Source organism: Microcebus murinus, chromosome 4 (genome assembly GCF_040939455.1).
Source record: "Microcebus murinus isolate Inina chromosome 4, M.murinus_Inina_mat1.0, whole genome shotgun sequence".
Lineage (NCBI taxonomy): Eukaryota > Metazoa > Chordata > Mammalia > Primates > Cheirogaleidae > Microcebus > Microcebus murinus.
In genome coordinates, this window is record NC_134107.1 from 98,995,713 (window position 1) to 99,021,534 (window position 25,822).

The window sequence follows — 25,822 nt, forward strand, 5'->3', positions numbered from 1 at the left end:
CTCCCGCACCGCCCAGGCCGCAGTCTAGCGCCCGGGCACGCTCCCCCGCGCTCTCCCGACCGCCACCAGGGGGCGCCCTGCGCCCGCCGAAGCCGGCCGGGCTAATAACTCCGCGGGCCCGGGGCGGGCTGCCCCTCTGCGCAGGGCGGCGGAGGGTGCGGGCTGCGCCCGGGCTCCCCACCTGAGGTCGATACTCCGCAGCGCCCGCCCCGCAGCCCCCGCGGAGCGCGCCCCTCGGCCCGCCCGCCCGCTGCCCCGCCGGGCGCCTCCCGCTCGGCCCGGGCCCGGCGGCGGTAAGTTTGCCCTGGCCGCGCGGGCCCCCACCCGCCCGCCGCCGCGCTGCCCCTGCGCCCGGGCTCCGGCCGCGACCCGGCGGGGCCCCGAGCGGGCGCGGGGGGCGTCGGGCTGCACGCCGGGCGCCGGCCGGCCCCGAAGGGGCGCCCCCCCGGCCGGCCGAGCTCGGGGCCGCCGCAGTTCCCGCACTGCCCGCCGGGCGGCGCCCCGCGCCTCGCCGCGCTCCTCCCGCGCTCCCCGCTCGGCTCGCTCGCAGCCGGACACAGACTCTGCCTTCGCCTGCCGGCGGATCGGGCTGGAGCCGCCGCGGCTGCTGCGGAGGAAAAAAAAGGAAAACAACAGCCCGGCGGCCGGCCGAGCAGCGCCCGGCCCCCGCCTCAGCCCCCGGAGTGCGGAGCCGCCCAGGTAAGGGCAGCGGCCCGCCGCGGCGCCCCCGGCCCGCACCTTGGGCTGCCCCCGCGCCCCGAGTGCCATCCGCGCGGGCCCCTGCCGCGCCCGTGCCCCGACTTCTGACGTCTCTGCCGCTCCTGCCCCGGGGGCCGCTGCCCCGCACCCCGGCCCGGCCCCCGCCCCTGCGCCCTGCCTCCCGCTCCCGCCGTCAGCCAGCCCTGTCCCCGGCACTCGGGTCCCTGCGTCTCCGGATTCGCCGCCGAAGCCCCGCTCTGCTCCCCTAGTTCCTCCAGTCTCCATCCCCGTCTGTCTCCCTCCCTCCGCATCCCTCCCGGGCTCGCTGTCCTCCCGCTCGGTCCTCCCCTTCCCTGTACAACTCCCAGCCCTGCCTCTGCCCCCCGCAGGCATGACGGCCCCTTCCCCGCGCGGCGCTTCTCCCCCACACCTCGTCACCCTCCGCTTCTCCCGGCGCCGCCGTTCCCGCTCCGGTCCCCATCCTGGCTCAGCCCTGCATCCCACGGGCCCCTCCTCCTCCTCTCGCTGCCATCTGCCTCGACTGCCCCCTGCCCCTGCTCTGGACCCGGGCCACCACCACACCCCCCACCCCGCACGCCGTCTTGCTGGGGGAACCAGCGTCCTATCAGAAATGACCCTCTTTCCCGGTACGAATGGGGCTCCCACCCATCCCACCCTAGTTCACCGAGTGGGAAGTGAGGGAGAAACTCCAGAGACCTGCATTGGGCGCGTGGTGGGGGAGGGGGCGGAGGGGGAGGGGACCTGATTGAGATTCTCCCCAGTGAGGACTGGCGGAGCTGCGAGCCAGCGGCTCAGACCTGGGCAGGGTGGAGGGCGCGCTGGCCACGGCCAGGACGGGGGTTCAAGGCACTGAGAGCACCTGTGTCTCTCCCTGGCTCCCTTGAGCTGAGCAAAGTGAGGGGAGGAGTTGGAGCCTGGGGAGAGTTGGCCCAGGGCCTTGGGGTGGGGGAGGAGGCCGTGGAGGGGGCTGGGCCAGGGCGCCTGTGGCCCATCTGCCTGGCAGCGGCGGGGCAATGCGGGCCGAGCCGCTCCCGGGCTGGACCTTGGGCTGCACGGCTCTTGGCATCTGTACTTGATGCTGCCATCTTCCTCCTGGTGCTGTTGTCTGGTGATGCCACGCGGTGCCACCTCCCTGCCTCCCTCCAGTGGCTCTCCTGGGCATGTCTCTCAAGGGCCTGGGTTGTCTGGGAAAAGGGGAGCTCTGGGCTCAGCCCGGCCCCTTTGCCAGGCAGTGGGCATCTGTCAAGACCAGAGCGAGAGGGCTGAGGACCGGCCCAGAGAACTGAGCCCTGCCAGCAACAAAGAGAACTACCTTCACTTTCACTCCCTGTGGGTCACCTGGGTGGTGGTGACACTTCTAGGAGCACCCAGAAATAGCTGGCGTGGTATCCCCTGGGATACAGGCTGCCTGGTCGGCTGTGGCATCTGAGAGAGAAACTCCGTCCTGCCCGACTCCCTGAGTGTCTGTGCTTGCGAGGTGGGGGCCCGGGCCGGAGGTCGGCTGTGTTCAGTCCCCCCAGGGGAGGAAGCCCCTGGAATTCCGATGGGCATCATCAGACCAGCCTTATTTGCTGAAGCCGCAGCTCATGCCTCATCATTAATCAGGTTTATTATTTTCCTCACTGGCTGGATGTGTTCCTCAAGGTCACGACCCTTCGGAGAGTTAATCTAATATGCACACATCACAATGTCTGGGTTTGTTTAATTTTCCATATTTTGTTCATTTCTTGTGGCCAGGGCTTGCCCACCAGCCTCCTGCCTGTCTCACCAGCTCCGCCCCTGTCCTCCTCTGGACCTGCCCCCTGAGACCCAGAGGCAGCCCTGGTCCCACGGGTGGGGCGGGGAGAGGTGGGACTGGTGGAGGGGAGGTGGGAGGGGATCTGGGTTTTCTGTTTTCCCATCCCCCCACCCCAGGCACCCTGCTCCCTGGCTCCTGTTTTCTCCAGCACCGAAAGTTCTTCCAAGAGACTGGGTCTGCTTCGTGGGCGGGCTTTCCAGTTTGGTCCTCCCAGGAGAGAGAGGGAACTTTGGAGAGGAAAGAAGTCCAGACTCCAGGGAGAAGGTCCCAGCTGCTGGGAGGCAGGGGGTCCCGGAGAGGGGAGCTCAGCTGCGTTGCGGGGGGGTCCCAGCCCTCCAGAGGAGGACGGAGGACAGGAGACCAGCCCTGGGAGGGGGGGAGCCTGCTCAGAGCCGGAGGAGCAGCGAGTGGGCAGACGGTGGCAGTGAGGGTGGGCCACCGCGGTGCAGAGTGGGAAGAGCACGTCTCTTATTACGTCTGCGTAGTACTAACTCCTTGTGTGTGTCGCGTTCTGCAGCGTTCCAGATGCTTTTCAGAGAAATTACTTCCTGGGATCTGCACGAGGGCCCCGTGAGCGTTTGTCTGTACTGCAGAACGCCCTAGAGGGCGGTGGTGCTGGCCCACAGAGACAGAGGCTCAGGGAGGTTAAGTGACTTATCCAAGGCTCCACAGCCACGTCCAAGGCCTCTGGACTCTCTGTCCAGTGCTCTTGGGCGACTCCTTGTTGCTGTTGAAGGTCTCAGCGGCTCAGCCCTACCCATTCCACACCTCAGTCCCTCCCTCCCATGCTCTGGCTCCGCTGCCTGCCGGTACAGCCCTTCCTTCCCATGTGTGAGGCTGACTGCTCCGCGCTCACCCCAGGCCTGGCGGACTCTGTGTTCTCCGTTCTCCTCAGCCCCTAGCCTGGCTGCCCCATACGCTGCCACCCGCCAGACCCAGCGGCCACCCCACCCCAGGTCCTGACTGCCTCTTGCCTCCACCTTGCGGAGGGAGCTGCAGGGTCCCCCGGTCACAGCCTGGGCGCCGTGGCTGCCTCCCCACCCGCTCTCTGGCCCCTTCTCCCTCAGCCCACTCGGTTCTTTTGGGCACTTCCAGGGTCCAGTCTGACCCTTGCTTTGCCACTGCCTCTGTCCCCCTGGGGCCTTCAGCTGCCTGTCCTGTCCTCACTGGGCTCCCAGCCTCCAGCCTCAGCTTCCAGCCCCCCTGCAGCTGTGCCTGTCTTCCCACAATGCTGGCGCTTCTCACCCGGCTACGGGATCCGGCAGGTGCCCTCCGCATGCGGACCCGAGCTGCGTGTCATGCCGTGGCACCTGGCACTGTGTGTTCTTGCACAGGCCCTTTGCTGTCCTCCTCTTCTCCGCCCGTCCACATCTTGCCCTGCCTTCGAGGTGCCACTGGAAGGGGTGCCAGCTCCAGCTGCCCAGTGTCGGGCAGACCTTGTTTCTCTCCTTAATCACAGAGTGTGTGACCTTGGACAAATCGTTTGACTTCTCTGAGCCTCACTTTCCTCAGCTGTGAAATGGGGATGATCTCACGTGCTTCAGAGGGTTGGCAGGGCGGAATGTAAGCAGGACTGTGATTCATCTGGTGCGAGGGCCACCCACACGGGTACACAGGGCGCCTGCCCCGGTGGGGGGCTTCAATCCCAGCTAGACCCCAGCTCCTGCCTGGTATGGATAGTTACCTGTCCCTGCTTGTCTCCCCACCCAGACAGCAGGTCCCCTGAGGGGCACGGCTTTGCCTGATGCCCTCCACATCCTCCAGCTCTGCATAGAGCAACCCTGGCCTCCAACGTCCTGCAGATTGGCCTCGTTCATAGCAGGGACATAAGAAATAATTGTTGCCTGATTATAACATCTGGGCACATAAAATAGGGTATGCCTTACATCTAGCAAATCCGATACGAAGAAAAGAAAACTTATACCACAGCACCAGGCTGGGTAAATTATGGGAAGGAGGGAAGGAAGGAATCAATTTAACATCGTATTGACTTCGTACTCTGCTGGCTTCGCTCAATCACCCCGGCCACCTGTGAGCGAGCTGGGAGCATCTCCGTTTACAGATGAGGAAAGGGGGTCCCGGGGGCCCAGCAAAGCCACACGCCGTGTCCCACATCGCCGGCCAGTGTGTGCTCCGGGGCCCTAGCCCCTTCCCCTGCACGTGGGCATCATTTGCTGTAGAAAGTGGGCGGGAGGCACCTTAAACAACCGAACACTTAAATCATTTCACAGACCCCAGCAGGGGCTGGGTAGCTGTTGAGTCCCTTAGTGTGGGGCGGGTGGACAGCACACCGAGGTGCCCGCTCTGCGGGAACATGACGCCGGTGTTGACGTGCACCTGTCACCAGTGAAGCAGGTGTTCAGACCGGCCGGGGCGGCAGGGGCTCAGCGATGGAGGAGGAAGGGCTTCCCAGTGACGAGCTGGGGCGCACGGGCGGCAGGAGGGAGTGAGGGTTCTGAGGCCTGGGTGGTGAGCATCGCTCATGGGGCAGGTGAGGACGGAGTTCCATCCGCAGCAGAAGGCTCACGGCACGAGGCAGCGGAGCGTCAGGTGGTCGGGGCAGACAGAATGGCCTGGCCTCCAGAGGACCCTGAATGGCAGAGATAGAGGGCGCAGGTCAGCCCAGCAGGCCTGGGGGCTTCATTGAAGACCCCTGGGCAGAGTAGTGCTGTGCGGAAGAGGGGGCTGGGGGCTAGGCGAGGGCAACATCATACGCGGGGGTACGTTTGAGTGACATTTCCAAGGAGCGGCAGAACGTGCTGACAGATTGGGTGCAGCAGCTGAAGGAGCAGGAAGTGTCGGAGATAACTTTGAGCTTTCCAGCCCGGGAGACCAGGGGGATTGGTGATGCCGCTTTCAGAAATAGGGAAGCAGGGGGGAAGCGGGTCTGAGGGAGAGCTGACGGGTGGGTGTGTTCCTGGACACGCTGGGAGGAGGGGACTGGAGCATTCAGGAAGTGCCCAGCAGAGTCCTGGGTGGTGACAGCAGTCTTGTGCAGAGCGCCCTGGGACCCTAAGGTTCTAAGGTGTCTCTGATGCCTGAATCTCACCCCTGTGCCCAGCCTCCTGCCAGCCCCGGCTGCTCTCCCTTCAGGACGTGGGGACTGCTGTGCCTGGCACTCACAGCCCTGGAAGTTCCTTCTCCTGTGTCTGTCACCTCCGGGGACCGAGGGTGGCATTTCCATCCATGAGGGCAGGGACCGCATCTGCCTTGTTCACTGGGAGGCTTCCCTAGTGCCTGCTCAGAGCAGGTGTTAAGTCAATATTTGTCCTATTTAAGGGGCCTCCACTCATGTTTAACAAATGTTTGTTGCAGAGATAAATTTGCAGGCTGTGGAGGGTGAGGAGGGCTGTGTGGGCCTTATGCTTCTGGGAACTGGATGGCCCAGGGTCCTGGGTCAGACCACACGTCCTGATGTCCGGGACCCTGTCCTCTCTGTTATGTGCACACGCTCCGCCGGCTCGGGTAGCCAGAGTCAGGCTGGCCTCGTTCCCTGCAGGGAGGCTGTGGGCAGGCCCCAGACTGCTGTGGGGCCCTGCCTCCCCACCTGTAAGTCAGCGAGCAGGGAAAACCAAGCGGCGACAGTGACAGAGATAGCTGTTCATGGCACTGCTGGGTATTTGGCCGTGGAGGGGCAGACCGGAAGCTGGTGTGCGGATTCACAGCGGGCATCTCGGGAAAGGAGCCAGCTGGGAAACAGGAAATCCAAGCTGCTCATGGCTGCCTCAGTTTCCCCCCTGTAAACATGAGCACATAATAAGCTCTGCCTCATGGAGTTCTCCATTCAGTGAATTAATCCTATGAAGGCCTTAGGGCCTCTGCCAACAGGCCCCAGGAGGAAGCAGGGAGGGGCCAGTCCCCCAGGACAGGGGGGTCCTGGCTGCGGCCTGAGAGGGTAGCTGGAGAGTAGACACATGTTTAGAATTAGAGTTTAAGGGCCAGAGTTAAAGAGAAGGATTTAATAGAATGAGAAATCAATAGCCCAGAAGAGGTTAAGATGTGTAAGAGCGAGGCTGGCTGCAAGGCACACTTAATAAAAAAGGAAAGTTTAAGGAGGCTTGGAAGCTGGGGTTGGCTGGTTTCTGCATTGGATCTGCAGCCTGGGGGGGGGGCGCCCGGGGAGGGAGGCAGTGTCCCAGGAACAAGGTGAAGGGCACTCTCTGCTTCTCTGTTCCCTGTCGGGGTGGCCTGGGTGGGCACCTCCGTTGCTGAGGCTGTCCGTGCAGTGCAGGGGTTGGCCCCTTCTGGGTCTGGTCTGTGCAGGACACAAGTCCCAGCTCTTCCAGTTGGCTCTGGGCAGGGATCTAAACACGCGCACCCCCGACCTCTGAATTTCAGCAGGTGTGTCGAGTGTGCCTGTCAGTGGCAGCGGTTGTGATTGTCAGAGGTATTACCCTTTCATCTTTAAAGCCTCTCTCCTAGCCCAGTGCAGTTCCTAAGACTCTGCAGAATAATGTCCCCAGCAAGGCTGGTGAGAGGATGGGGATTGGGGCCCCACCCTGGGAGGCGGCAGAGCCTATTTTGTTTTTTTAAATCAGAGAAGTCCAGAGTGGTTTTAATGTGGCAGATCTGGCTGTATACCCGGGGCTCCGGGCTCCCCTGGCCTTTGGCCTTACAGGGTCTTGCGATCCTCCATTCAGGAGTGAGAGGACCGGGAAGAGACTTCAAATCATCCGAACGCAGCACTGAAACAAAATCTGACTAGAGCTAAGCAGCAGATGGTTTTGATTCTGTAAAGCACTAGACTGTGAGCTCCTTGGAGGCACAGAGAGGGCCTTGCATTTTTGTCTCTAACACGAGGCTGACATATAGTGCATGTGAATTCAACAACAATAATGACAATAATATAACTAATATTTATTAAATGCTCATTTTGTGCCAGGCATGATGCAAAGTGCTTTCTGTGTGTTATCTTAGTTGATCCTCTTAATAACTGCTAACGATGATCCCCTCACATTTGTATGTTGAAATCCTAACCCCCCAGGTGATGATCTTAGGAGGTAGGGCCTTTGGGGATGATTGGGTCGTGAGGACAGAAACCTCATGAGTGGGATCGTGTCCCTATAAAAGAGAACCCACGGAGCTCCCTCACCCCTTCTACCACGTGCATACACAGGGAGAAGCTGCCATCTGTGGTCCAGGAAGCCCTCGCCAGAGATTCTCGCCGGAGAATCTGCTGGTGCCTTGATCTTGGACTTCACGGCCTCTAGAACTGTGAGAAATAAATTATGTTGTTTACAGGCTACCCAGTTTTTGATATTTTGTTATAGCAGCACAAATGAACCAAGATAATAACCTTTAAGTCTTTTTTTTATACCCAGGTTACAGATGAGGAAGCTGAAATTCAGAGTGGATGATTAATTAGCCCAGAGTCCCATAGCTAGTAAGAAGCAGAGTTGGAATTTGTACCCAGGCAGTCTGATTCCAAACTCTGGTGGTAATTCCTCTATGTGTGTATGTGTGTGTGCACACATGTACATGCAAGCTCATGTGTGTACAAGCATCTATGAAATATACCCTGATCCTTAATTTCCAAGACTCTATGTCTCGCTACCTCGCTACCTCTCCTATCCCTCATCTCTTAGGCAAGGAGGCTAACACTCATTTCTGGAACTGCCTCCCTCAAGCCCCAGCCCCAGCCTGTGCAGCCATCAGCAGGCATGGAGAGCGACCCATGGCTCCGCCACACATTCTGGTGCTTGCCTTTCCTTGGCCTGGTTTCTTTGACCCCTAGTAAGAGGGTCACTGGCAATATTAGGGAATCGGTTAGAGACCCACCTGCACTTGCAGTCCTTGCCACCATGGAGGCCATCCAGGCATGGCCCTGTGGGGGAGGCAGGGAAAAGGCAGCAACATGAAGCATTGATGAAACCCTCTTGTGCGCTAAGTCTGGGCTTTGATTGGCGCTCAGGTGAGACAGGACTCTGGGAGGTTAACAGCAGCCCCGCCCTGGCGGGACCGACCAGGGCCCCATCTACTCACCACCACCTCCAAGGATCCAGCTGGCTGGCCCGGCTGCCCCAGGTTATCAACAAGAGTGGCATCTGCCTGGGGTGCTGGGCTCTCAGCAGCATGCCGGGAGTGTCTTTGGAGGAGATCCGATGGCAGTGTTGTTGTGACAGTTATGGTTGTTATCACTCTTGACGGCACCCCCCAGCCTAGTTCAGTTGGTAAGATCACGACAGAATAACGTCCCTAGCAAGGTTGGTGATAGGATGGGAATGGGGCATCTATCTTTTTGGAGGAAGAGAGGCATTTTCAGAATTGGAGAAGACTAGAGTGGGTTTTGGGAGGGTGAGAAGACCCTATAGAGGTATTTCCTGGTGGAGGTCAGGACCTCTGCTCCAGCCTCCTCCCCTGAGCCTCCACCAGCACAGCCCGCCCTTGTGCTGAAGTGGCAGTGCTACTTTCCGGTGGGCGATCCCATGCTCAGAGGCTTATTAAGTTCCTGGCAATTTCTGCTTCTCCCCAAAGAGCTCCCAGGCCCACAAACCTGAGATGCAGGTAGGGCAGTTGGAATTATTGCCCCAGACTCAAAATCACATAGTTATGTGATTGAGAAGTTGGCTCAGGGTCCAGGGCTCCTACCTGTGCCCAGGGCTCTGCTCACACCCACGCCTTGCAGCCTGGACACTGAGAATACTGCACAGAGCGTGGCGGCCTTTGTCCAGTAACGATAATGCCTATTTTATTGCTCGGAAAACTGAAGTCCAGGGAAGTTAAATGAATGATAGAGTCTTATTCTTGGAAGGAGTGTGAGATCATTGCATCTGACACCCTACCTGATGCTTCTACAGACAGGATCTCCTGTGCATGGATATCCAGCCTTGGTGGCTGCTGCCTCCTCCACTTTTCTTCTTCCTCTTTCTTCTCCTTCTCTGCCACCTCCTCTTCCTCCTTCTCTTTCCCTTCCTCTCTCTCCTCCCCCTTCTTCTAAAAGCTAACGTTATTGAGCACTTACCACATTGCAGGCACTGTTCTAGATGCATTATATGTGTTAAGTTGATCCTCCAACAACCCTGTGAAGTAGGCAGTATGGTCTCATTTGACGTACGAGGAAATGGACCCGCAGAGATTACGTAGCTCGCCCAAGGTGACACACTAGCAAGTGGCAGAGCCAGGGTATAAATGTACCAGCCTGGGCCGTGCCCTTGACCCCTCTTAAGGGAGGCTGTCCCCTAGGTGGGCAGCTATGAATGAGGGAGCACCTGAAGGCACCCAGCACACTGCCTGGCACAGAGAAGGTGCTCGGGAAATGCAGGTGACTTAAAAAATACCAGAAGACTTTTTAACCTTAGACTGAGCCAAATCTACTTCCCCTGGGTCCTTATTCAACATCTCTCCTAGGAACCCCAATCCAGCACTCAGGAAGTGAAGATGCCTAATGATCTAGAAACAAAGACAACATTCAGTCTCATCCTACCTGTGTCCAAGACTCTTCCCCAAACTGAAGTGCCCTGGCCAGGCAGATGACAGCCTGGGGAGCTCAGAGAAATGTCCCAGACTAGGACTTTCCTCTTGGGGGAGACGGCGGCCTTATCCTTGGCCACAGGGCTGTGCTGAGGGTTGCCACACGTCTGGTTCGTGAGCATACATTTCCGGAGTGCCTCTTTCATGCCAGGCGTGGCCACAGAGCAGGTACAGGTGGGCTCGCCCCACGGCTGGGCCCTTGTAAAATGTGTGCATAGTTATCTGCTTAATCTGCCAGCTGCTACATCAGGCCTGGGGTCCTGTGGTCCTGGGAGCTAAGGACTAGGGGACTTTCGGCTCCTTTGCACTGCTAGGAGGCTGGGTGATGCTGCAGACACCCCGTCAGGGGGCCAAAAATTCAGATGACCCAAATCGAAGGGCACAGAGTGGGCAGTTAGGTGGAGGAAGCCCACCAGTTTAATTGAGCTAAAATCCGACTCGCCTTTGAAAAGTAAGAGTCCTGCCAGAGTCCAAAGTAAATAGGCTGGAACATGCGATCTGCCAGGTGGGGTGTAAATTGGCAGTAAATAAGGCAGTCGGGCTGTCTGAGTAGCACAGTTAGCTGAGAAAGTGCATTTCCATCTGCAGGGAGCTACCAGTGGGCCACTGCCGGGCTCTCTCTTCCCCTCTGTGGACAGGGGGGTTGGGGAGGAGGCACGACCTTTGTCCTCTATTCCTGGGCCAACAATGCTGCTGCTCTTGCTGCTTCTCCAGGTCCCATCCTTGCGTGACTGCAGGCCCTCCCAGCAGCCCTGCACTGACCGTGTGTGTTACTAGTCCCATGGGTCATGGGACAACATGCTCAGAGAACCTGAATCGCTGGCGCAGGGTCACACAGCTGAACCCGAGCATTGCCAAGCTGCCCTCTTCTCCTGGGCCATTGCTTCTCCACGTGGCCAGTGCTCTCTAAGGAGCCTCCAGCCCCCCACCCCCACCCCCCGCAGGGTGGGTGATGGCAAGGCAAGGCAAGGCCACACTTGGAAGCTTCAGGGAGGTCATAAGAGATCATCGTCTGTCTCCCCCACAAGACCTGGGTTCCACTGGCGCAGGGACTGCGTTTGTTTCAGCATTCTTTCCCCCGCAGCTAGGATGGTGCTGGCATACAGTAGCTGCTCAGTATGTGTTTGTTCAATGAATGGCTTCCTTTGTGAGCCCCTTGTCTGCGGAGGTCCTGGATCCTGGAGCCCTAGACTGGCAGTGGGCCTTGGCTCTGGAAAATGGCCTGCCTTCACCCCACAGACGTTTCCAGAGCACCCCTTGCATGCCCAGCGTGGCCACAGAGCAGGTACAGGTGGGCTTGGCCCAAGGCAGGGCCCTTACGAAATGTGTGCACAGATATCTGCTTAACCTGACAGATGCTAGACTGGGCGTGGGGTCCCGCAGCTCCAGGGTAAGGACGAGGGGAATTGCTGCTCCCGACCCCTCGTAAGGCAGGCCTATGGGGTTCAAAGTCAATCGTGTGATCTCAAAACACAATTCCCCTTGCGGATCGTGGGATTGGGCTCTCCAGTCAGCATAGCTGTGACCCTGTTACCTGGGCCTTGGCCCTGAGCACGTTGCCCCCTCCTGAAACCCAACTGAGCCTGGCGTCAGTGGGTTGTGGGGACTGGACAGCCGTGTCTAGCGAGAGCAGGGGTGGTGTGTGGGGCGACAGCGTTCTGGCTTCTAGATCAGGGTGAGGGCACTGCAGCTGCCACGAGCCAGGGTGCCCTGGGAATGCGGGCCAGAACCCGGCGCTCCTGCACGTGCCCAGGGTGAGCTGGGGCTGTGTGCGTCCTGGGTGCCCCGGCCCCCGAGCAGTTCATGGGGGACAGGGCAGATGGCACGGTGGGGAGTGGGTACCGCCAGGGCGGAGAGTGCTAGCAAAAGACTGCCTCTGTCTGGGGACCACAGAGAGCGCCCGAGATCCAGAGGGTGAGCTGAGGTCCTAGTTCGCCTCTCAGCCCTGGGGTCCTGGCGCCCATCAGGGCCTGCACCCTGAATGTCCCGGTGACTCTGGCCGTGTGCCAGCTCCAGTTAGGGCTGTCAGGTAAGTCCCCTCCCCTTACCCATGTGGCTGACTGGCCATGGTGCCTGCAGAGCTGGGCTGAAAGAAGGCTGAGGCCAAGGGTAGGCTCCCTGGGAAGGACACTGGACCCACTTGTGATGTCTGACATGGGCACAGGGTGCCATGGCTTTGTCAGGTCACCGTTAGTTCAGGAATCTCATTTTACACATGAGAAAACTGAGGCTCAGAGAGGGGAAGTAACTTGCCCAAAGTCACGTGACTTACAGAATAAAGGTTTGAAGTAGGGTCCTCTGGCCCTCTCGTTCCTTTGGTCTCAAGACTTCATGACTTTCATTAGACTGACTCACAAAGGGCCTCTTATCAAATTAGGTGGCCTGTCCCTGCTCCCTGCCTGGCCAGGGCCTAATGCAGTACCCCCTCCCCCCAACTTCTGGCCAGCCCCATTCATGCTGGGCAGGCATGAAACGAGCCGCAGAAGCAGGCTCTGTCCTCTGGGCGCAGTGACTCTGAGAGACACTCTCGGAAGGGATGGGGCGGGGGCATTGCACGGCCGACAGCAGGCAGTCCACACACACCTGTCAGATCCACGCCAGAGGCAGCGCACTCTGAGTCTGGCGTCTAGGCTGGAAGCGGGCAGAGCAGGACGAGCTGATGGCGCTTCTCCGAGCAATTCAAGGACGCTTCCCGGAGGAAGTAGGACTTAGGGGTGGAGGGGGCTTAACTGGGGCACAGGGAGAGGCTAGTTTGTGGGGCGGGGGAATAGCCTGGTGTGCAGGAGGGTGACAGGGGAGGGCTTGGACAGCCTGAGCTTGAGTCCCTCTCTCTTTACTCACTGTGCAGCCTTGGGCAAGTCAGGTAACGGATCTGAAGCCTCTGTTTGCTTACTAATAAAATGGGGACAATAAAAAACCTCATCTCGCAGGGCTTGGGAAGAGCAAATAAGATAACACCTGTGAAAGGGCTTCTGCAGTGCTCAGGCGCGTTCAGTATGTACCGTGTGAGTTTATGTGACATTCAACAACAGGCAAAGTAGTCTATGCTAATAGATGTTGGGGTAGCAGTTACCCTTGGAGGGGGCGCGGGGGCCTCTAGAATACTGATCGCGCTGTTTCATGATCCGAGAGCTGGTTGTGTGGAAGTTCCTGGGGCGGTACACTTACGTGCACTTTTCTGTTTGTACGTTATGCTTTGATTTAAAAAGACTTTTTAAAAAGTGCTTATTATGGCCGGGCGCTGTGGCTCACGCCTGTAATCCTAGCTCTTGGGAGGCCGAGACGGGCGGATTGCTCAAGGTCAGGAGTTCAAAACCAGCCTGAGCGAGACCCCGTCTCTACTATAAATAGAAAGAAATTAATTGGCCAACTGATATATATATATAAAAAATTAGCCGGGCATGGTGGCGCATGCCTGTAGTCCCAGCTACCCGGGAGGCTGAGGCAGAAGGATCACTCGAGCCCAGGAGTTTGAGGTTGCTGTGAGCTAGGCTGACGCCACGGCACTCACTCTAGCCCGGGCAACAAAGTGAGACTCTGTCTCAAAAAAAAAAAAAAAAAAAAAAAAAAAAAAGTGCTTATTATAATGGCCAGATTATAATAGCTAAAGTACAGTCACTTGATAAAATGTCTAAAAGGAGACCTGGAATGACACTAATAAAAATATTAATAGTAGCTGGTATTTGTTGACTATTTTTAGGCAGTGTGCTAATTGCTAATCCTTTACAAGTGTTTTCTCATTTAATCCTACAACAACCCAGATTTTACAAGTAGGGAAACTGAGGCTTGTAGAAGCTACATAAGTTGGTCAGAGACACACAGCCAGCCCGTGGTAGTGGCAGGGCTCGGGCCAGGCCTGACCCAGGGCCAGCGCGCTCAGTCGAGGGGAGTCTGAAGGACACTGGTGGCGTTGCCTGGACCCCTTCCTCGGCTAGGTGGGGGTCTTGCTCCTGGGTCAGTGTCATCTTTGCAGCTGTGACTACACCTGCAGGGCCTGGAGGCTTTCGTGGAGTGTGCAGAGCAGCCCCAGCCCCCCTGCTGTTCCCACTTGGGAGGCGCTTGGCATGGCAGTAGGTGGGAACAGGAGCTGGGACTGCGTTTGTCTGGAGAGCGAGACGCGCTGTGCTCCCCAGGGCTGTGCTCCCCAGGGCTGTGCTCCCCAGGGCTGTGCAGGGAACCGGGCCTGGGCGGAGCAAATGGTGTGTCACTCAACTAAAGCCCCCAGGGCAGATCCCTGCCAGGGGGACCGGGAGGATGGCAGTGTTTACCCCAGCAGCAGAGGGAGGGACACGAATTCCCTCCATCTCTCCCCAGAGCCTGTGCTGGGGTTTGTATCTTCACAGAGACGTCCTTGCTCACCAGGAGAAGCCAGGGGCACCTGCTTGTGTCCTAGGAGAAGCCGGGGGCACTTGCTTGTGTCCTGCAGGGGTGGGTGGGGGGCCGGGAGGAGGCTGGGGAGTCAGACGCTTAGGTTACCTTTGTTATTCGGCTGAGCGAGGCGGCCTAGCTCACATTAAGCCACCCCTGACGTGTGGCCTTGTCTAGTGGGAGAGAGACGGCATTGTCCCCGCGTCTGTATGCAACTGACAGAGCAGATAAAGTCGTATTGTTGTCCAAGGTTTCCAGCCTGGTGAGGAAAAGAGGGCCTTGGCGGTCCCCCGAGAGCGCTGGAGGAGGATGCCACGTTCCCAGCCGAGCGGCCTCCCCTCCTCTGGGAGGCCTGCCCTGGCTAAGCCTCCAGCTCCTGTAGCCTACCCGCTGTGAGTAGCGTGAGCTCATTAACAAGCTTTTTTTGTTTATGATTGTTTATATGTTGGTTCTGTCACCCCAATTGGTTTGGAGGCTGGCTGAGGGCAGGGACTACTGGGGACCCTTCCTCTGAGCCTCTCTAAGGGATCCCATCCATTGAACAGGTGCCCATCTGCAGCACTCTAGTTTCCCAGAGTGGCTTTGGCTCTCTGCCTCAGGACCTTTGCACATGTCATTTACCCTGCTTGCAACCCCTCCCTTCTCTACCCCCTCTCCTTCTCAAGCTTCCCTACTGTTTACCTGTTCCTTTTCTAGGAAGCCCTTTCCTGCTACCTCCTCCAGCCTTGATTAGGCCATGGCTTCCCCTGTCCTCCCGCAGCCCCCACCCTCCTTCCCTTTGGAGCACCCCCACACTGCATTGTAACTGCCCGCTCACTGCTCAGCCTCCTGCGCTGGGCACTGAGCTCTGGGAGGCCAGGATCAGGCCACCACATCTGCTCCTGTGCCACACAGCCTAACAGTGCCTGGCACCCGGGAGGACCTTGCTGAGTGTTTGTTGAAAGAAGCGAGGCCATTGAGCACCGACGAGAGGAGCAAGCCCAGCTGCTGTGCCCATCTGCATCGGAAGGGTGGCCCTTGGCTGTGACTCCCTCCAGCCACTACAGGCAGGAGTCTGGAGCCCAGCCCGGGCGCCAGTGACCACATCTGTTCTGCACAGCACTGGCTTCCTGACATCTGCACACAGGTGCAGCATAACGGTGTCCCCCAGGTGTGCCTGGACAGTCGAACGAGTCAGTCCCTGTGGGAGTGGTGCCGGGGTGGGGGGCCGGGAGGGGTGCCGCCACTGCTTGTCCTTCCATGGAATTAGGCGGAGGCGATGTTGGCATATCCTATGACTCGACTCGGGGAGAAGCCTCTCTGCCTCGCCCCCACCCTCCCTGCCCCAGCCACCATGCCCACTACGTGCAGGTTTGCTTTCAGGTGCTTTTACATCCAGCATCTCATTTAATCTCCCCAACAACCCTGGGAGGTGGGTGCTGTTGACCCATTCTGCAGAGGAGGAGACAGAGGTCCAGAGTGGTGAAGGTGGCATGCCCCAAGTCACACAACTGGTAAGCAGTAGAGCTAGAATCCAGTTATCCTTTTTTTTTTTTTTTTTTTTTTTTGGCATTTCAGCTCCACCTGCCCTTCCTCCTGGTGGCTCAGTGGCCTGCTTAGGAATCAGGGTGCCCCAAGTGTGAGTTCTCAGAGCCCCGCCTGTTCTTGCCCAGCTCCCAAGAGTCCCTGACCTTGGAAGTGCTTGTGTCCTGACCACAAGGCGCGGGTGCAGAGGAACGCCTGCCTTTGACAAATAGCCGTGTGGTCCCAGGACATGCAGGGCTAATTCAAGTGCAAACAGTGTATTAGTATTTATTACTCATGCTCCACTGCTAATAAAATTTGAGTTTAAAAAATAATGGTGAGCAAATGAATCGGTTGATGGCCTGCAGGGAGAGGATCCAGGGGAAGGATATTTCATCGAGAGGAGTGACAGGGGCCCACACCATTGCAGGCTCTAGAAGATGGGTGTCTTGCTGGGGAGGGGGTGGAGGACTCATTCCTGGGGGCAGCTCTCCCCTCCGCTGCAGTTTGGTGACTCGTTAATCTGCACAGTAAAATTTGTCAGAAAGCACATTTGCCAACGGTGGCAGCATCTCCAGGCTGAGGAGGTGGCTGCTGGCTGGGTGAATAACTTTCAAATATCTATTTCAGTCATCTGTGCCGAAAATCCTTGATTTGGGAAGCCATTTCCTGCAAAGTCCCAAACCAGGGATCCAGACGGAAGCCTCCGTGTTAAACGGCCAGGTTATGAAGCAGGCTGGGTTCCGCCATGCAGGGCTGAGAATGGGGTTCAGAGAGCTGAGAAAAACCAAGGGACATGCCACAGGCTCCGTGATGTAGGATGACAGACAGGGCCCTGGGATGTCAAGGGGACCAGGAGCTGGCTGGGTGGCATTTGGGGGTAAGGAGAGCTCTGGTTGTTAGATGCCCTTTCTCTTTGGTAGACGGCACCTCTGTCCTGCTTCTGTTCTCCGGAGCAGCGTGGGCAAGAAGACCTGTCAATTTCCGAAATAAGAGACAGGCTACTGTGTGACTTTGAGCAAGCCATGTAACCTCTTTGTGACTTAGTTTCCTCATCTAGAAAATGGGGAAGATGAGTCCTTTGTGGCCCACTCCATAGGGTCAAGAGGAGCCAGCTGTGCATATCTTTTCCCAACTCTGCATGTTCAGGGACCTCATGGAACATTAGTGGCTTGAAATAAACCACAGTGGGAGTATTTACATCATGGGAAGTGGAAAATCCTGCAAATGAGAGCTTGACTTTTTTAAGAGAGCCCCTTGATAAACACGGGCACCCCACTGGCTGGGCCAGCCCGTATTCATCTGTGGTTGGCCCCACCCCTGCCCCCAGCCATGCAGGCCCACAGCTGTCTCAGCAGAAGGGCATGGTAGGCCTCAGATATCTGGAGACAGCATTCATCCTTAAGAGAGGGCTTCGCTTAAAACTGGGCTTTTGGAGGGCTTAAAAAAGGCGTGTGTGTGTGGGGAGATTGGGGATTCTTGTTGGTAGGTGGTACCTACAGCATCTTTTAGAATTCATCCATCAGGGCCAGAAAGGTGAAGACCGTGAGGCAGAGGTTGCTGCACCTGGTTAGCACATGTTTGCTTATGGAAGGGGGAATGCCATTTCCTCCCCTGCTGCCTCCTTTCGCCTGCCCCGCCCCCGCCGTGGGCACTTGCTCTGTAGCACTGTGCGAATCAGTATTTAGGCACCAAGGTCTCCAGTGCTCTGCACACACGCTCTCCCGTGCTCACACCAGCCTCCAGGTGGGTACCAGTATCCTCCCATTTTACTGGAGTGGGAAACTGAGGCTCAGAGTAGGGAGGGGCCTGCCCAAGGTCACTGTTAGAACTCAGCCCTGTCTGCCTCTTTCAGTACCCTGCAGCCTAGTGGTTCTGGCCCAAGGAGGTCACACCAGTGACCTTTGGGTGTCCCAGAGGTGGCACCTGTGGAGCAGGTGGCATCTCTTCCTCTCCCCTTTATTCCCAAATGAAGACCTTCCCCCCGCCCTCATTTCTGGATGCCCTGAGCATGAAGAAGGACTTCAGTGCACCTGGCAGGTATTTTACTTTCCACGTGCCACTGGCTGCAGGGACCAAGACATCCAGAGGCTGAGCCCGCATCTGCGGCTGCCCGGCCCCCTGGGCTGCAGATGCGAAGATGATTGCGTGGTCCTGATTCTGGCCTGTGAGTCCTTGGTTGCTCCTTGCTGATCCCAGAACTGACCTGGCCCCAGGCGACACGCTCTGCACCCACCTGGGCTCACCCCGCCCCCACCTCCTGTGATCTGGGTGCAGCCCAGGGTCCTGGTGGCCCTGCGATATCATCGGTGAATGTCCCAACCGCTGGGAGGCCTTGAACCAAGATCTTCTCAGAGGGGGAAAGGGTATTGTTTAGACATTCTGTGTAAATTAGTAATATTGTAACTGTTAATTGAATGTCCATTGATTGCCTGTCAGAGGTTTGATTTAATCTGTCCTTCCCAGTCTGGGCCGCAGTGGACTGCTTAAGTAGTCTGCTTGCTTTGCCTCGTTTTTCTTCCTCTAATGTGGACTCCTTCCCTGCACCCTCCCCCCAGACCGACGTTTCATTTCACTGGCTTTGTAATCAGCATCTTTTGTTTTCCGGGGGGGCCTTGGCCTCCCTGCAGCCACTCGTCCCTCCCAAGTGGATTCCTGTGACTCATCCTCAACCAGAGTTTTCTGAAGTATCTGAGGACTCAGGACAAAGACGGTCGGCCCAGTGCCTTCCTTTTGGGAATTTACATGCTTTGAGCTTTCCTTTGGGACGGAGCGGGAAGGGCAGTGCCTGGAGACTTAGGGGATGCGCCCAGGTTTGGCAGCTTGCTGTATTCACGCATTCATTTGCTCACCCTGCTTATTCAATGGGTATTTTAGGGGACGCCAGCTCCATACCAGGCCCTAAGGGGACACAGTCCTGAGTTCAGCATTTTTTAGCGGAGACGGAGGAGTAAACAGATGACGCAACGCAGCACCATGCGCCAAGGTGGAGGCCAGCGCAGGAACCCTGGAGACGCGGAAGACAGCATTAAAATCAGACTCGGTGGCAGGGAAGGCTTCCTGGGGGAGGGGCGACCTGCACACAGCGTGAGCTGCATTTCAGAGGACATTTTAGGAGGAGTTGGCCTGGCATAGGAAAGGACGCATGCCACGGCTGGGGCTAAGGCAACTGGGGTGAGCGGTGGCAGAGAATAAGGCTAGAGCTTAATCACCTCTATAATAACGATAATATCCTGCACACGCACTAAGCATCGGCCAGTGTTCTCAGGGCTTCCCTGGTACTTCCTGGTGTAACCCTCGCGGCCCTGCACGCAGGGACCCTGAGCAATGCTTTACTAGCTCGGCCAGGGACGGGAGCTCAGGCAGTCTGGTTTGGGGGTTCGGGCTCCATCGGCACCCCCGCTGCCTCCCAGTTGTTGTCTGGCCCAAGGACGTTACGCTAAGGGTTGGGTCCCTGACCTTGGGGTTTCCATGCAGAGCCGGATTGTGGAGGGTCTTCTGTGTGTGTTAAAAAGTTTTAACTTTGGCCGGGCGCTGTGGCTCACGCCTGTAATCCTAGCTCTTGGGAGGCCGAGGCGGGCGGATTGCTCAAGGTCAGGAGTTCAAAACCAGCCTGAGCAAGAGCGAGACCCCGTCTCTACTATAAATAGATAGAAATTAATTGGCCAACTGATATATATATAAAAAAAAAAAATTAGCCGGGCATGGTGGCGCATGCCTGTAGTCCCAGCTACTCGGGAGGCTGAGGCAGAAGGATCGCTGGAGCCCAGGAGTTTGAGGTTGCTGTGAGCTAGGCTGACGCCATGGCACTCACTCTAGCCTGGGCAACAAAGCGAGACTCTGTCTCAAAAAGAAAAAAAAAAAAGTAAGGAGAGAAATAAGAAAGAGAGAAAAAGAAATATTGAACAGTTCTGATTCCCTAAAGAAAAAAGCAAAAAAAAAAAAAAAAAAAAAAAAAAAAAAAAAAAAGTTTTAACTTTATCCTGAAAGCAAGCGAGAGCCACTGAAAAATTTTAAACGGCTCAATCAGATTTATTTTAGAAAATAATCAGTGTAGCTGTGGTGCGGAGGCTGGGTAGGACCAACGCAGGCTGGAGGCACGAGAGCACCGCCGTAGCGTGGCAGAAGGGCCGGGCACCGCGTGCAGGGGAGGGCATGGCCCCGGAGGTACGAAGGAGCTAGAACCTCAGGATGCCTGGGGGTCGGCTGCAGGGGTGGTGGCCGGTGGCTGGAAGGCAGGCATTTAGGTGACTCTCAGCGTCTTCACTTGGGCAGTTCATAGTCAGCCAAAAAGATGGGAGGTGGGAGGACTGGGTTACAGAGGAAGGTGATGGATTTGGTTGGGTTTTAGACTGGTTGACTTTAACACAGCTGAGGGACGTCCATGTGGAATGGAATATACACGCCCAGAGCCCCAGAGAGAGACAAGGGCTGGGGACGCAGATTTTGGAATTAGGGCAAATAGGGGTACACAGGCTCGGGTGAGCTCCCTTTGAAATAATTTTTAATGTGACAAGGGCTGATGATGGAGCTCTGAAGGCCACTCATGCTGAGGGCTGGAGTCCGTGCAAGAGGCCAGGAGAAGGAGCCCCATGTGGGAGGACAGCCAGGAGAAACGTGTTGCAGGAACCCAGGGGGAAGTGGGGAGGGGTCCGTGGTGTAAAATGCTGCCATGAGTACAGGAAGGGCCAAACGGTGTTCAGTGGATTTGGCAACTCAGAGGTCACTGGTGCCCTTCCTGGCCTGGGGTGCAGGTGGCTGTAGTAGTAGAAGAGCATTGGACAGGCTCAGAGGGGACATGTGGACAAATGGGTTTCATAGCCCGGCTACAGAGGAAGGACCAGGGAAGAACCTGGGGTGGGGGCAGAGGTTCGAGGGAGGGTCTCTTCAACAGTGGGGGACTCAGCAGAGATGCGGAAAGTAGGGTGACCACCTGTCCCCATGTGCCCAGTTCTGAGGGGCTTCTTGGGACGCAGGACTTCAGTGCTAAACGCCGGAGGTTCTAGGCAAACCCGGACGGGTAGTCACCCCGGGAGAGTTTATCTCCAGTGGGGAGCTGGTCAGTGTTTAACAACAGTCCTCTCATGGGGGGATCCCTGATTTGTGGGGTTTGCCGGCATCCATGGTAGGTGTAAATGTTCTTGCCGTGGTCGATTTTAGGCTACCAACATGACATCACTACAAGCGGAGTCTGGAAGAGACACGCACAGCCCACTCTTGTGAGCCCGTCTGAGCTGGCTCCGGCTCCCGCTGGGCGAGGGCTGGTGGGCAGAGTGGGGCCTGGGCGGGGGTGGGGGCGCAATTGAGGGAAGAACAGCTGGGAGCAGAGGGAAGGGGGAGGGGAGGTGGGCAGGGGTGGGGCGTGGCCACTCCATGGCCATGAGGGTCTCAAGGAGGGACTGGGGAGAGTGAGGGGCAGCGGGAGGAGGGCTGGGGAAGGGGTGTGGAAAAGCCTGTGAAAGGAAGGGGGTGGGAGCAGACCAGGACCCCCCCACGGATGGGGGAGTGGTGCTGGGGGGGAGGGTGCCACACGGTCTGAACAGCCTTCAGAGTGGTGTGTGGGAGGGAAGAAGCTGGTGGGTCACTGGAGGGCAGGGTGACCGAGGACAAGGGAGAGGACGGCTCAGGAACACAGAAGAGCTGTGGATTCAAGACCAGCCACGGAGGGGGACGAAGACAGGGACACTTGCAGGGAGCAGCTGGAATGATGCGAGGCTGGGGCAGCCCCCTGGAGGGGCGTCCGTGCAGACCCGTGTGCGTCCCAGCCCCGTCATTCACACTCCCCGGGTCCTTGACCTCTCCAAGCCTCCATGTTCTCATCTGTCAAAGGGCGGAATAGTCACTCACCTTCCAGACTCAGACGGGCCACGTGAAGTGCTGGGCGCTGTGCCCGTGAGCACACACGTCGCTCAGTGAATGTCCCGTGTGACCCCTGGGGGCAGGTGTCAGCTCCAGCTGTGCCCGCAGAGGGCCTTCCTCACCTTCGGCTCGCTGTCACCACGCCAGCGCGGGAAGCCAGGCAGCTGAGGGGCCCTGGGCGAGTTCCGTGTTTAGTTAGAGGAACACCCCAGGCCATTCTGGTTGGCGCCTCTAGCGGGAGCTGAGAATTGGTAAGTCTCGGAGCTCAGGACCCAGGGGCAAGACATCCCAGCTGCAGCCCTGCCCTGCCTGCCGTCCCCACCCCTGCCTGCCGTCCCCACCCCTCCCTGCGCTTTCTTCCTTCTGAGAGCACTGCCGCCCTCTGGCCTGCTGCACGTTTCACGCGTTCGTTTTGCTTATTGTCTGTCTCTCTCCTCTAGAACGTAAGCTCCACGAGGGTGGGGGATTCTTGTGTTTTGTTCACTGTTCTATCCCCAGTATCTGGAACAGTGCCTGGTATACAGGAGGCGGTAACTATGTATTGAATGAACGATTAAGCTCCTGCAAACTGTATTCCTGCTACTTGTTGTCAGCTCTCCGGCTCCCAGATCCCTGCTCCAGCATCTGTCACTATTTACAGAGCCTGATCCAGCCAGTGAGGGCATGGGTGCCACACACAGCTTGTGGTAGGACCAGAAGGGCGGGAGCAAATCATTCCACCTGGCACAGGGCTGGGACATGCTTCACAGAAAAGGTGACATTGAACTGAGCTTTGAAGGATGCATAGGAGTTTTCTGAGAGGGCAAGAAGAGGAAGGATACCCCAGGCAGAGCCAAGAGCATGAACAGAGGCGCTGTGGCGTGAAAGTAGGTGGGACGTTCAGAGAATAGTGAGGAGTATCTGGAGGGAAAGAGCATGTGGTGTGCGGAAGCCTGGGGTGGAGGTCGTGCCGAGGGATTTAAACATGCCTACGAAGAGGATAGTGGCTGACAGCTCAAACTCTGGGGCCAGAGCTCCAATTGGCTTCCAATTCCATCTCCACCACTTACAGCTGTGAAGTGGATAATGCTAGCACTCACTTTGTAGGGCTGTAGTGAGGATAAACGAGTTAAAATATATGAAGCACTTACTACCTGAGACCAGGAAGTGATATAAAGCATTATTATTATTATTATAGCGGGAACTCAGTGAATGTTGAATTTTTATACGTATATCTTTGCACGCTTGCTCACATCTGCATTGCCACACATTCCTACCTTGCTCCCACATAACAAGCAGTCCTTAAGGTATGAAAGTGAAGCTGTGCCCAACTTCAATCAGCAGGCATACTTTTACTTTTTCCATGTTAGGCATGAATGTGCACGAATTCACAGGCGTGGCCGGATGCGGTGGCTCACACCTGTGATCCTAGCAGATCCTAGCAGGCCGAGGCTGGATGGAGGATCGCTTGAGGCCAGGAGTTGGGAATCAGCCCGAGCAAGAGTGAGACCCCTGTCTCTACTAAAAACAGAAAAATTAGCAAGGCACGGTGGTGGCTCGTGCCTGTAGTCCCAGCTACTCTGGAGGCTGAGGCAGGAGGATTGCTGGAGCCGGGAGTTTGAGGTTGCTGTGAGCTGTGATTAGACCGCTGCGCTCGAGCCTGGGTGACAGAGTGAGACCCTGTCTCAACGAAAAACCAAAAAACAAACAAAAAACCCAAAAAACACCTGCTTGACTGGCTCCTCCCGGGCCACCAGGCTGCATTTATAACATGATGGGCCCAAGCCAGGGGGAGACACAGAGACCAGGACGTTGGAGGTGACTATAAAGTCATTCTTGGTGGGAGGAGGGGGGCAGCGGGAGATTGTGAATGTGATTTTGGAATCATCGTGCGTGGTGCTGAGAAACTGGAGGGGTCAGAGGTGCCAGAAATCAAGTCAGCCTCCAGATGTTTCCACAGAAAGGAAACAGGCAGAGTAAAAAGTGCTCCAGAGCGGTGAGGGCTGGCCGCTGTCCTTTGCCCTCTCCAAGGCGTGTGCAGCAGACGGCTGTGGAGTTCCGAGAAAACACAGGCGCTCGGCAGGGCCGGCAGCTCTACGTGAAGATCAGGTCCGGCCAAACTCAACTCCTTGTCTGTTTTTCAAAAGCTTTCCGTGTCTGAGTGTCTCAGACACAGGGCGTCTTAATTTCAGCCAGCCGCAAGCCCGTCCTGGAGGTGTCCGTAAGGAAAGGATGAAAAGCTATAAATTGCTGGGACGCAGACAGGTGGATCCATAGCTGGTTGAATAGTCAGGCCCAGAGCACTGATTACAGGTCACGGCGGGCCTGGAGAGAGGTCACATTTGTCTGTTTATCCACTCAGTCACTTATTCATGTGACAAATAGCGACCGAGCCCTTCCTGTAGGTCTCTGGTGCCGTCATCAGAGACGCCGTGCTTGGGGCTGCCCTGTGTGACACGCGCATCGATGGCTCGGGTGACGAGGGAGAGGGCAGACTATCCAATTCTCACTGGAGCCGGGCGCGGAGGGGAAGGAGCAACGGCGCTGGGTGACACGGTGAGCATGTAGAATGTCATCAGGCAGAACAACGGGCCCGAACCGACGAGAGGGGATTCACCGCGAGCAAATGCAGCGTCCCGCATCTAGAGTTTTAAGAAAGCAATTACAGAAACACGAGAGGGGAGACCTGACTTACCTCGATCAGGGCAGAGGACTTGGGTCACCACCAGCCCGCCGGGGCCATCCACCTGCTAAGGACGAGTGCTCAGGTGGAGGTGGCTCTCCCCACGCTCCGCCCTGATCGCACGTGCTCAGGGCACGCCGTGCCCTCACTCTGAGACATGCTGCTAAAATCCACAGCCCTTCCAGAAGGGGGCTGGCGAGATGGCAAGGGAGCCACGACCCATTTCCTGGGAGGCGTCCTGGAAGGAGAGAGGACTCAGGGCCAGCGACCCAAACACCTGGAGGGCTGCAGAGGAACCTCACTTGTATCACTACCCCTTACTCTCTGCCCCCAACCAGCCGGCACGCAGGACCCCTCCCTGTCTCTCCCACGGTCCCGTCCTCCTCTCCTGCCCTGGCTCTCGGGTTCTTTAGGGACGAGAGAATGGAAGCGGGAGGGGGCTGGGGTTGTGTCAGAGGGGGACGCTGAGGGCTGGAGATGTTTAAATAAAAACCACCGTCTTTAACCACTTCGGTACGAGCCTCGACTACGGTCGACAGCCACAGGTGAACGCGCACAGCCCAGTGTCGACTGCAGCCGACAGCCGTGGCATGACTTTTCCAATTTTTCATTTATCAAAATAAAACTGTGAACATTTAAAAATAATGTAACGGAAACATATAGGTATGTGTTACCTATTGTGATTTCCATTACAAGTAAAGCTGCCTGTAAAGTAAAACAAGCTTTCAGTGCTTTAAAACTTTCCTCATCACACAAGAGCAAGACGGACTCGCCATCAATGCACAGCACGGACTCTCGTGCGGACTGCGAGTGCCGGCCATGGGCGAGGGTTCGCGGCCGGTGAGCGCCGTACCGAAGTGGTTTTAATAGGGAGGTTCCCTTGTTCTTTACTGGGCAGGAAGAGAAGGCAGATGAATGTGCACAGAGGAGACCTGTGGGATCTCACCAGGCAGCTTCTGTCCTGCCTGGGGGAGTCCTGCCTGGGAACCCACAGCAAAGAAAGCAGCCCACGTGCCTCCTGGGGGCTCTCCCCAACCCCAAGGCAGAATTAATCGTTCCTCTTCCTGGGCCTGCTAACCAACACTCTGCACACTCACCGTGGTGCATTACGGCTGCCACTTGCCATTCTTCCTCCCGCCACACTGTGGACCTTCCTTTGAGCCTGTTTATAGCCTCCGTCCTGGCCCCGTGCCATGCACAAAGTACCTGCTCAATAATGAATGAGGGAATCTGTTGTAGAATAAATATATGTTCTTCTGTGTACAGGTTGGAGCATATACTAGCTTGTTCATTAAAAAAAAAAAAATCTTTGACTGGTTTTCCTTGTTAAGGGGGTGGACCAGGGATAGAGGGCGGGGGGACATATCTATTAATATATATCCTACAGCAAGAAAAACCATATGTCAAGTTCATGATTTATTGCCAAGGCCAAGGTATAAATA

At 57.1% G+C, this 25,822-nt stretch overlaps 1 protein-coding gene across 2 annotated transcripts in view; it reads left to right on the forward strand.

The window, feature by feature from the left end:
* Positions 1-567: 567 nt before the first annotated feature.
* The window catches only part of GRIK4 (glutamate ionotropic receptor kainate type subunit 4), a 418,916-nt gene continuing 393,661 nt past the window's right edge, over positions 568-25,822 (forward strand). For both annotated transcript variants that reach the window (XM_012773499.2, XM_076002592.1), the window contains exon 1: positions 568-699. The gene's annotated coding sequence lies outside the window, so the exon portion shown is untranslated. The remainder of the gene's footprint in view (positions 700-25,822) is intronic.